General features: G+C 36.8%; 1 protein-coding gene across 10 annotated transcripts in view; it reads right to left on the bottom strand.

The window, feature by feature from the left end:
* The window catches only part of VPS13B (vacuolar protein sorting 13 homolog B), an 831,417-nt gene that overhangs the window by 108,201 nt on the left and 711,186 nt on the right, over positions 1 to 12,030 (bottom strand). The gene's annotated exons all lie outside the window — the stretch shown is intronic.

The following is a 12,030-nucleotide window of genomic DNA, read 5'->3' as shown; positions in this document are numbered from 1 at the left end:
GGATCAAAATATTAAAGGCTAAACACTGAGAACATAAGAGAAAAAATCAGTTAACATTTTTATCATAATAGGGTAGCCTTTTCTGTGTATGGCGTGAAACCCGCGGATGGTAAAAGAAACAACAAACAAGCAAACCTCACAACTGATAACATCAGAATGAATAAAAAGCAAGGTTAGGATAAAACAGGTAATAGTCAATGACAGATCTACAAACACTTGTTGTGAGAGCAGAGAGCTCCTACAAATCTATGAGAAAATGATTAAGTAAGCATATAGAAAAACAAGCAAAGGCAGTTGTTGCAAGAGGCCCTGAACGTCCCTGCATGTTCTTGCTAGGTATGTAAAGGATGCAAGGCCCTGAAAGCTGTTAACAGGGACCATTTCCCAGGTTCTGTTTGCAGAAAGTATCTCTGAGTGATGAGGTAAAGTTTCTTTCCAGGACAAAGAGCAGACTTGCTCTAAAAGAGGTTGATTTGACAAGCTCCATGTTCCATGCTGTGCCATTTATCTACTGCGTGCAGAGCATCCCCCTGGGGGCCCTTCTGTATCGCCCTTGTGGGAACTTGGGGGCAAGAGAAACCAATGCAAACATGATGCACACACTGTTTGCTGTGCCACGAGCAATAATATTCTTCGTTTCTGACCCAAAAGTCTAATATATTCTGTCAGTATCCATAAAACATTAGCTTGCATAAGGTAAAATCCCAGATTCTGACGGCAATTAATTTACAGAAGAAAAGATATAACCAGCCAGTAAACATGCAAAGATACTCAACTTCACTAATACTTACATAAGTTCAAATTAAAGCAATAATGTAGTATTTTTATTTATTAATCTGGAAGTTTGAAAAGACTGACATTTCCAATTTCTGTAGAGGTGTGGGAAAAGCATTTCTACCCATTATTTTTGAAGAATAATTTGGCAATATCTATTAAATGCTTGGAAGGATATATCTAAGAATTTGTTTTACAGATATTCCAATACAAGTGTGTGTGTGTGTACGTATGTGTGTTTACTTCAGTACTGTATTAGTAAGAAATTGGAAAAATACAAATATCCATCAATATGGAATTAAATATAACATGCAGATCTATAGAATGGAATCTGTACAACCGTTAAAATGAATAAGGAATACCTATATACACTAACACAAAAGACACTCAAGATATATTATTAACTTAAAAAAAATTAAGCTTCAAAATAGAACATGTGGGTTGATCCCATTTGTCTTAAAAAAAAAAAGAAAGGACTGGGCTCAGATGTGTCTCCTCTTTTGGAAGCATTTCCTAATTATGACCATTCTCAGAACTGGTCACTGCCTCTCTTGTGTCACTTGCATATCTAACTTACTCCTCTATCATAGAAGTTACTACATTTCGCCATTCCTTATTTACATGGTTGTCTCCTTTAGTTGACTCTGTGATCCTTAAGGCAAAAATGGCATATTATTTTTAAAAATATTAGCATCAAACAGTTTTGGGAACATAACAGGATATTAATAAAAGCTTCCTGAATGAATACATTTCTCCTTAACCTTCCTTTCCTAAATAAGTGATTCTAAATCTTTGAATGGGAATAAATTTTACCTCCATCTATAACAGTTTCTTTTCCTTAAATGGGGACTTGAGCATCCATGTATGGCAACGTGCTAAATGGAAGAAAGGGGCACAAAATGGATATGCATAAGAGGCTAACAGGGTGATGAAACAGAGCATATGTTTTGGTTAGTGATAAGGACAAGTGACATATCCATAAATTCTACTTTTAGCCACCATTTCTTGAAATTCTCCCTCTTCTGCTTTCTATGACATACATTTTTCTAACTTTCCCCTCTCTGGGTCTTTGTTCCTATACTGTCTCTCAGCCTCAAATACCCGTAGAATCCCTGGTTTCTCACTGTCTAATGTTTAAATCTTTCCCATCTATCAAGGTCCAAATGAAATACCACCTTTCTTTGAGCCTTTTCACCTCCCAGATGGAGAAATGCTTTCCCTTTTCTGAACTCCAATAGTTTTTAAAAATGGGAATCTGTTTCATAGCTCTTATCACTATACACCTCATGTTACAGTTATTTCTATACATGACATTTTCGCTGGTAGACACATTCCTTGAGGGAATGATTTCCATTTGGCTAAGCTTTGGATTTTCACAGAGCCTGGCAAACTGTATACACTGAATGTTCAAAAAAAGTTGCTGAATGAATGAATGAATAATTCATGAATGAACAAATACACATATCCTGGGTGAGTCAGTCCATCTATGGCACATTAAAAATTCTCCACAAAGAAGTATAGAAGATTAAAGCATAAACTTTGGAGTTATACCTAATGGGATTCAATTTCTAGTTCCATTAGCTATGAGTTCTTGGGTAAATTAATTTTTCTAACATCAGTACTCATATCCCTAAAAAGGGGATAATAACAGAACTATCTCATGAATTGTTGTGAGGATTAAAAGAGACAAAGCCTTCCATTTAATACCACATAATAAAAGCTTAAGAAATGTTAGTTGCTAATTATTTATCCTTCTCATGCTCAAAGAACACTTCTGAAGCTTGGGTATTGTTAAAAGAATCAGGTAGGTTGTGAATAAGAGTCCTGCTTGTTAGATGTCTTAACAATGGGTTGGACCTGTGGGAAGAAAATAATAAACCTTGAGCCTGGATGTTCAGGAACCTTGTAATCAGAGTTCAATATGGTTTTCTGCTGCATATCTATTAAAATATTTCCCTGTATGTTGTCTATTACTTGAGAGATAAAGGAATATCTCCTTGCCTAACTCCTTTCTAGACTGCCAGTAAGTCAGTCCTTTAGCTTAAGAAAGTCATAAGTAGAAATGGATAAGATATGGGAAGTGGGGTGAGACACATAAGAATCTCATGGGAGAGGGCAAATGAGTTTAGAAAAGCGTATTTAAAATACCTATCTTTTTTTAAAATTAGTAACAAATTAACAGAATGTAAAGTTCAAAAATCATCTTCTTGGTAGAGAGGTTACACAGCAAATAGGGTGAAAAAAAGACTTGTTTCTGGTATTGTCTCCAGAAGTTTTCCATTAAAATTAATGTACAATAGGGACTTCCCTAGTGGCTCAGTGGTTAAGAATCCGCCTGCCAATGCAGGGGACAAGGGTTCGAGCCTTGGTCTGGGAAGATCCCACATGCCGCGGAACTAAGCCCGTGCACCACAACTACTGAGCCCGTGCGCCACAACTACTGAAGCCCGCACGCCTAGAGCCTGTGTTCCACAACAAGAGAAGCCACCGCAATGAAAAGCCCGCGCACCACAACGAAGAGTAGCCCCTGCCTCCTGCAACTAGAGAAAACCCATGCACAGCAATGAAGACCCAACGCAGGCAAAAATAAATAATTAGTTAAAAGAAAATTCATGTATAATAGCTTATGAAAATTGGCCGTCACGCTGGAAAGCAGAGTGAGGCCTTAAGAAAAAAGTACTAGCAAGTTTTGATGTACAGGAGACAGTTGGAATAAATCCATAATAAAAGGCAATGCAAGCTGGGAACCATTGTGGGAAGCCATTAGGTAGTTTAAGGGCAATGAAAGTAAACTGTACCAACACTGGGGCTTAGGCAAAGAGAAACTGTGAAAGTTCAAAAAGAGAGATTTGGAAGAAAGCCAAAGAAAAATTTTATTTAGTTCACAACTTTGTGGGAGGCTGGTTCTGAGGTTACATACTTCAATTGGAACATTCCAGGCTCCTTTCAAAATTTAGAAAACAATAGAGAACTACTATAGAAATACATCATAAAATATGTGTTACGTGTTTGTCAGGATTTTCCTTTATATGCCCTATTTCCCTTGGTTAATAAAGGGGTATTAATAAATGAAACTTCTGTTTAAAAAGTTTAAGATTGTATGTCTATAAGTGCATTTGCAAAAGTCACATATTAATCCTTTCCCCCATGTTAAGAACATTTTTGTCCTCAAAACCTCAAAAGAAAAGCTGATAACAACACTCAGTACAATTAGTATTTTAAAGGTAATTTTAGTCAACTGTCCACTGAAATATATATTGAGCCACAGGTTTATAAATCATATAATCTTTATTTTTAAAATTTCTCCAACATAAAAAAAATCTCTTGTTGGTATTACATTCACTTGGGATAAAATCCTGGCCCTGACCCTTAATCACTGCTCTATGACCTTGAGCACCTTATTTAATGACTCTGGGCCTCAGTTCCCTCATTTGTGAAATGTAGATAATAAAAACTAAATTATTTTAGTCCATGATAAGGATTTTGGACTTTATCTTAATGTCAATGAGATATCTTTGAAGGGTTTTAAGCAAAGAAGCAATGCTTAAAGTCAAATTTATGTTTTTAAAAGTTTCTGGATACTGTGTAGAGAATGTATTAAAAGAGAATGGGGCAAGCACGGATGTGAACAGACAATTAGGAGGCTAGGACAGTGATCTGTGCTAGAAATGTAGATGGCTTATAGTATGGTTGGTGGCAATGGAGTGGTATGTGGGAGATTCTCGAGGAATAAAAATCTGTTGACTGATTAGATATAGGAGAGGGAGGTGTTAAGGATGACCCCCAGGTGTCTGGCCCAAGCAACTGTATGGGTGCTGATGTCATTTACTTGGATGGGTAAGATTTGATTTGTCCCATTGGGGAGTAGGTTTGTGGTGTCAGGTGGAAGAGGGGAGATCATAAGTTCATTTTTAGACAAGCTGAGTTGGAGGCATCAGTGAGCCATCCAAGTGGAAATCTTGAGTATGGAGTTGGCTATTCTAGAGAGTTGGAGAGGGAGTTAACTGTGTTGATACATACCTGTAGACTCAACCACTTAGCCTTTCGTCAGGAGAGTGTAACGGAAAGAGAGAGAACAATGAAGTTTAGGGTACTTATTTGCAAGAAGGTGTTTTAAATGGCGAATTAAGAAGGTAAAATGGTTGAAAGGGGATGTGAAAACAGAGTAAGCTGATGGATAGGGAGAAAGCAGAGAACTACGGATTTCTCTACGGTTTAATGAATGAGTGTACTGGGGCTTGCCGAATGAGCGGGCTGGAGAGATGGACAGACTGTGGCTAAGAGCAGGATGCTGGAATGACCGATTTAGGAGGTGGAGCAGCTTGGGATGCTGACAGGCTCCAGGGCTCGCGTGTGGCAGTGGGCACTTAGACGGAGTGGCGCAGGAGATCACTAGAGTGAGGAGCTGGGGTCTTGGCTGGGGCTCTCTCACATGGATGTCGATGGCAGTGAGAGAAAAGGCTGGAAGCCACCGGCTGAAGACTTCTGAGAATGAGGGCAGACGACCAAATACATAGCAGATGGCAACAACGAAGAGGGGTGAGGGTGATATAATTGGATGGAAGGAGTATCAAAAAAGCAGGAAGCCTTTACAGGAGGGGAGAAGAGTACAGGCAAGTGGCATAGGTGAGCAGCAGAGCACCTTATCTCCTGACCCTGAGGTAAAAACGATGTGGGAGAATAAACCCACAGGGCGGGTTACAGTGGTGTACAGAGTCCCAGGGGACAGCAGAATTTCATTTAAGGTGAAGAGGTAGAGGAAATTCTTGAAGAAGAGGCTGAGGTTTAGGGAAGTTCACTAGTCACAGAACAGGTGTTCCAGAGGGCTCAGTGGAAAGGTTTGGGAGGTAGAGGAGAAAGGAGTTTTGGTAAGGGAAGGAAAAAGGGATACAAATCAGTATCTAGGCAAGAGGGGCTAAATCTTACAGTTTGGGTAGTGACTAGAAAAGAGGGAAGCGAGGCGTGTGTTGGAATTAAGACCTCATTTAGGAGGGTAGGGACAATGGCTGTGGTTCTAAAAGTAGCCTACTGCTCCTTCCTGAGGCCTGGCTGCATTCCGTGTGTTCTCTGACAAGCATTCTTAACGAACTCCAGCTATTTCTCCAATAAACTCATAGCACAGAGTCAGGTACATGGTATATGCTCAATAAATAGTTTTAAAATTTATGAATGAAGATAGATGCTGAAAAAATAATCTTTTTTACAGCCTTCTATTCTAAAAAGGTTTTGTTCTATATACTGAGCTCTCCTTTCAAATTACTTTGCAATCACACCCACTTTTAACAAACTTTTCATTAGCTCACTCATCTTCCTTTGCCTTTCAGTCAGAGGTAGACACTGCCCAGCTAATCTCTGGTCTAGCAGTAACGGAATTAAACTCAAAATCTAACGCAGCCACATTGTGATTCATATGGCGGCAATTAATTCTTCTCAGGAATAAATCTGGGCTCTATTTTGTGTGATCTATTTAAAATAACTTTATTTTGTGCTTTTAGGTTTGAAGGAGATGATGTGAATGATTTTTAGTTACATATCTATAACTGAGGATTTATTATTAATGCTTGCACTGAATAACTTGAAGGAAAGATGACTATTCCAAGAAAGTTTGGTTGCCAAAAATAGTTTAGAAAGCCTAAATATCTAGTACTGAGTCATGGGAAGTGGGAACAAGTAAATTGGTTTCACTGGAAAACATTCCACATGTAACACATGGTACATTTCAAATGACTGTCAAGATTATATATATTTTTATTACATTTTGTTTTCCTATCCATTATTTGACAGGACCTAAAAAATTAGCCAGCCATATATAATAAACTGTACTCTAAGCATATGTGGTCTCTGCATATGAATATATTTTAGGTTGTATATCTGCCAGTTGGTAAAAGCACATGTATTTTTGCATTTAAAATATGATTCCAAGATTTGTTTCCATTTGATGGCTAATTTGGGAAGATTTGCATGTGTGTTGGCCATTTAAAAATATTTTTGGTACAAAGAATATTTTGGCACTTAATTTGTTTTTATTATTTAATAGTACTGCCAAGACTATTAGCAGGGTTGCAACTGCCCATCTGCTCATAGATAAACAGGTCTGAATTCTTTGTCCAGGGACTGCTAAAGCTGGGCCATTGCCCCTTTGCCCACTCAGTGCCACCAAGCAACCTAAGAAAAGGATACAGAGGAAGTGTGTTCCCTGTATTCACGTACATAATAAAGAGGTGGTAGTATTTAGCAAGTGATACATTCTATCAATCTGATTCAACTGTCCTTTCCTCTATATTATGAAGAAATAGAGAGTCTAGCTGACTGTGTAGGGCTGTTTAGTGAGCACAGAGCTGGAAATTCCATTCAGTAGTAAGTTATTAAGGCTAGGTTACATCAGAGGATACCATCTTTATCACTCCTCCCACTACATTTCCAGATTTCTCAGGGCACCAATTAACAGGTCAGTACAGTAGGGGTAAAACAGTTCGCTTTTCCATCATTATCCGTGATTTTGGTAGTAGCAGTAATAAAAATACTGATGGAAGCTGTGGTAGAAGAACAGCCTTTTACAATTTACAGACTTTTTTTTGTATATTATCTTAGTGAGGAATACATTATTCCCATTTTACAGATAAGTGAACTGTGGCTTAAAGAAGTTAGGTAATATGTTCAAGGTTACACATTTAGTAAGTGGCAGACCTTTTGGCTATAAATCCTTCGCTCCTTAAACTAATTACCTTTCGATTAAAGAAGAAAAATAGGGCTTCCCCGGTGGTGCAGTGGTTGAGAGTCCGCCTGCCGATGCAGGGGACACGGGTTCGTGCCCCGGTCGGGGAAGATCCCACATGCTGCGGAGCAGCTGGGCCTGTGAGCCATGGCCGCTGAGCCTGCATGTCCGGAGCCTGTGCTCCACAACGGGAGAGGCCAAAACAGCGAGAGGCCCGCGTACCACAAAAAAAAAAAAAAAAAAAAAAAAAAAAAAAAGAAGAAAAATAGACTCCATAATGTAGCATTTACAATTTCCAGTTTCAGTTTCTTTAAAGTGGATTCATAGAAAGAAATCTGAATGCAGAATATATTTTGACCCTTACCATTAATCCCAGTCATTTATAGTTACTTAATTTGGCAATTATTTTCTCTCTAGCTGCTTTTTCTTTCTTTCAGCACTTTGAATATGTTATCTCTCTGCCTCTGGTCTCCATGGTTGCTGATGAGAAATCAGCTGTTAATCTTACTGAGTATCCCCTTACATATGATGAGCCACTTCTCTCTAGTTGCAGTCAGTGTGGTTTTTTTTTTTTTTTTTTTTTTTTTTGGATAGGTTGATTGTTTGGTATGGAAATCTTTGAGTTTCTTCTACATGGAGTTCATTGAACTTCCTGGATGTGCAGACTAATGTTTTTAATTAAATTTTGGAAATGTTCAGCCATTAGCTTTTCAAATAGTCTTTATTCTCCTTTCTCTCCTTTCCTTCTAGGCCTCCCCTCATGCACATATTGGTACACTTGATGGTATTCCACAGTCTCTAATGCTCTGGTCACTTGTCTTCATTCTTTTATCTTTCTGTTTTCAACACTCAATAATCTCAGTTGACCTATCTTTAAATTCACTGCTTCTTTCTTCTGCCTGCTCAAATCTGCTATTGAGCCCCTCTAGTAAATTTTTTATTTCACTTTTTATACTTTTCAACACTGGGATGTCTTTTTCTTTACAATTTCTATCTTTTTATTGATACTCTCTACTTGGTGAGACATCATTCTCATATTTCCCTTTAGTCCTTTAGACAAGGCTTTCTTTAGGTTTTTTTGAACATATTCAAAATAGACAGTTCAAGTCTGTCTAGTGAGGTCAACATCTGGGCATCTTAGGGACAGTTACTACTGATTACTTTTTTCCTCTGTATATGGGTCAGACTTTGTTTCTTTGCAGAGCACATACTTTTTTGTTGGAAAGTGGACATTATAAATGATATACAATTTTATTATATTAATAAATATTAACTATATTACTATTATTATATTATTAATAAATAATGGCAACTGTGGAAATCAGACTCCCTTCCCCAGGGCTTCTTGTCATTGATATTTGTTCTCCTTTTTTTGTTGTTGTTGTTACTAACATTTATGAATTAATTCTAAAAAGTCTGTTTTCTTTATATGTGGCCACTGAAGTCTCTACTTGGTGAGCTTAGTGGTCAGCTAATAATTAGACAGAGATTTCCTTAAAGGCCTGGAAACAAGTATACCCAGTCTCTGCTGAGGGGCTCTATGTGCCTGTTAAGGCATGCCCTCAACTCTCCCCTGGCCTTCCCTTCCTGCTTGTGCAGAGCCTTAAGGTCAGCCTGAGGTGAGAGCACAGGGCATTCTTAGGTCACTCTTAGCATGTGCAGAGCTTGGGGTAAGTGCACAGATTTATGCATGTACATAGTCTCCTAGTTTCCCAGGAATCTGTTGGAACTTTTCAAAGTCTGTGTGGACATCTCATTCCCCAGCTCTTCCTTTTGAGCCTTTTGTTTAGCTTTACAGTTTTCTGTTATCGACTGCCTCAAGTATCGATTTCTTCGAATTCTTTCTGACCTACACCCTTGGGTGGGAAAAGGGTTTTTCACACTGGAACATTCCTAGTTGATAACTTTTGAAAGCGTTAATTGTTGTAAAACCCTTATTTTGTTAACAGAAAGTTATTTTATCTCATTAAGCAAGTAAAAGGATACACTACATTTATCACAATGTCAAAGTGGTGATAAGACCAGATATATTCCCCAGTGGGGAATGCACTAGAAAAATTAGAGGTAGATAAAGAGTTTTTAATTGATGACTAGAGAGTAGGTAAGTGGATAGTTAAAATATAGAATGTGAGGTCTGAGCATAAAATAGTGGATTGATTGGTGACTGAAAGAGACAATGTATATATACATTGTATCATTACATAAACTAGGATAATTATTATATATTATTTACAATTTATTATATATTTATTATATATTATTATAGAACTTAGAATAAATGGACATCTATGTATTACTATAGAAATTAAGATACGTAAAGAGCAATATAAACATTAAAACCTAACAAGGTAAAAAACCAGCTTTGCCTCTGCAAATACAGATGTGGTTTCTATTTATGATTATTACTGGACCTAAGTGACTGTCCTTTTAAACATGAAGAACATTTTTACAATCAATTATTTATAAGAACAAACAAAAAAAATTATTTATAAGAGGAGAAACATATTCATCACACAAAACAAAAGCAACTGAGTAGAGATACTTTTCAATAGTTAATTAAAAATAAAATGTATTCTAATAGCAGCATGTCAGTTTTTTATGCTTCTATTTCAAAGTATAAACCTACCATTTAATAATGGCATAAAATACAAATATGTATATAATCTCAAATTTTTTAGCTTATAATACCAGTTTTTACATGTATCTGCTTTTTAGTTGATTTTGAAGAAGGAAAAGAAAAGCTTCTATACATCTTCAACTAATAGCAGTCATACAAAAAAAAAAGAAAACTTAAAATATTGGAACCAGTTGAGAAACCACAAGTATTCAAAATGCAGGAAATCATGATTTTATAACATTTTAATGTGATCTACTCTTGGGAAACAAAGTTAACCAAACCCTATTTCTGTACAGGAAATATTCCAGCGTACAGTTGTAATACATTGTGGTGAAGGGGTACAGCTGCAGATTTTTCACCTGTAATGCCCCACTGGTATTGTGGCTTACTGCATTGCATCAAGACTGCCTTCCTGTCCGGAAAACCTTCTAAGTACAAACAAGACTCTAAGTCCAGGTTTTATTTTCCCTTGGTATCAGAATATGGTAATTTAAGAGTCCTGAGAAATGCTTTTTTAGCCTTTAAAAGGAAATGTGTAACATTCTTTTATTAGGATCTATGTTTGGGTTGCTTTTTCAAAAAACTTAACATATGACCCAGTTATCTTATCAATTTATCAAGCTACCAAGTTTCAAGCAAATGCAGGTGTGTAATATGACATCTTTCAAGATGATATTTTCCATAAAGACAAATAATAAAAATATATTAAGAACTTCTGAGTCAAAGCTAACTTAGAGCAAGGGCAACTTTACTATTTTATGGTTTCTTTTTATGAGGCCACAAACCCTAAACTCACTACTGTGTTCTAGTGTCAGCTGTAGCTGTTCAGGTATTTTACTCATCTGTATGGAATAGTCAAATGTACATAGTATGCTGTAAGGAACACTAATTGGGAATCAGGGGAACTTAATTCTAATCTAAATTTAGTTGCAAACTAGTTTTGTCACCTTGACTTGAAGTCACATAACCAATATGAGCCTCAATACTCTTATCCATAAAAAATTCAGCAGACGGAATAAGACTACTCTAGCTCTTAAAACTCTAAAGTGATATATAAATATAGGACTTGCTTTTTCGCTTTATATTTTAGGAAGAAAGTTTATATTTTAAAGTGCATACTATGTGCTAAGATTTTCATTGTTTTATTCAATCTCAATGGTATTTCTTTAAGTTAGTAAGAGCATATCCATTATACAGATGAGGAAAATAAAGAAGGGTTAAACAACTTGCTAAGGATCTCAATGGTAAGTTGCAGACCTGGGACTGTAGGATTCTAGAACCCAGGGAGCTCATTCACTTTATTATAATGACTTGCATATTTTAGTTACCTGATTGTGGCAGAGGTTCAAAAGCATGCAGCCTGACAAATAAGCAATGCTCATAAACCAAATACTTGTCTTGTGATAATCTGCTATAAGATTGTTTTTAAAACTAAAAAAGTTAAGAATACAGTAATCACTGGTAATTGCTCTTAACAACCCTTTGTAATAAGAAAAAACTATAGTACAGACAGGGTAACCCTTAATAATTGGGAAGAAGTCAACTGGGATTACAGAATAACTTTAAAAAATCTGAAAACACTTTAGAACAAAAAAGCAAGCTTGGAATATTTTATGAAGGCTTGTCATAAAGTTAAATGTTTAGATTGAGCAGTCAACAAATTTTGTCTGTAAAGGCTAGATGATGGCAAATACCGGAGGCTTCGCGTGCTATATGCTCTCTGCTGCAACTACTTGACTTTGCCTATTGCAGCATGTAAGTAATATCTAAATGAGTATGTCTGTGTGCCAATAAAATTTTATTTACAAAAACAGGTGGTGGGCTGGGTTTGGCTTGCAGGCTGTGATTTGCTGATTCCTTGATTAGATGAAAAGTGTTGCCCTCACAGAGGCCCTTTAGAGTATATGTCTCTTGGGAGATACTT

This window comes from Phocoena sinus, chromosome 17 (genome assembly GCF_008692025.1).
Source record: "Phocoena sinus isolate mPhoSin1 chromosome 17, mPhoSin1.pri, whole genome shotgun sequence".
NCBI lineage: Eukaryota > Metazoa > Chordata > Mammalia > Artiodactyla > Phocoenidae > Phocoena > Phocoena sinus.
Note: the sequence above shows the minus strand (reverse complement) of the source record. Positions and strands in the feature narration are given on the sequence as shown.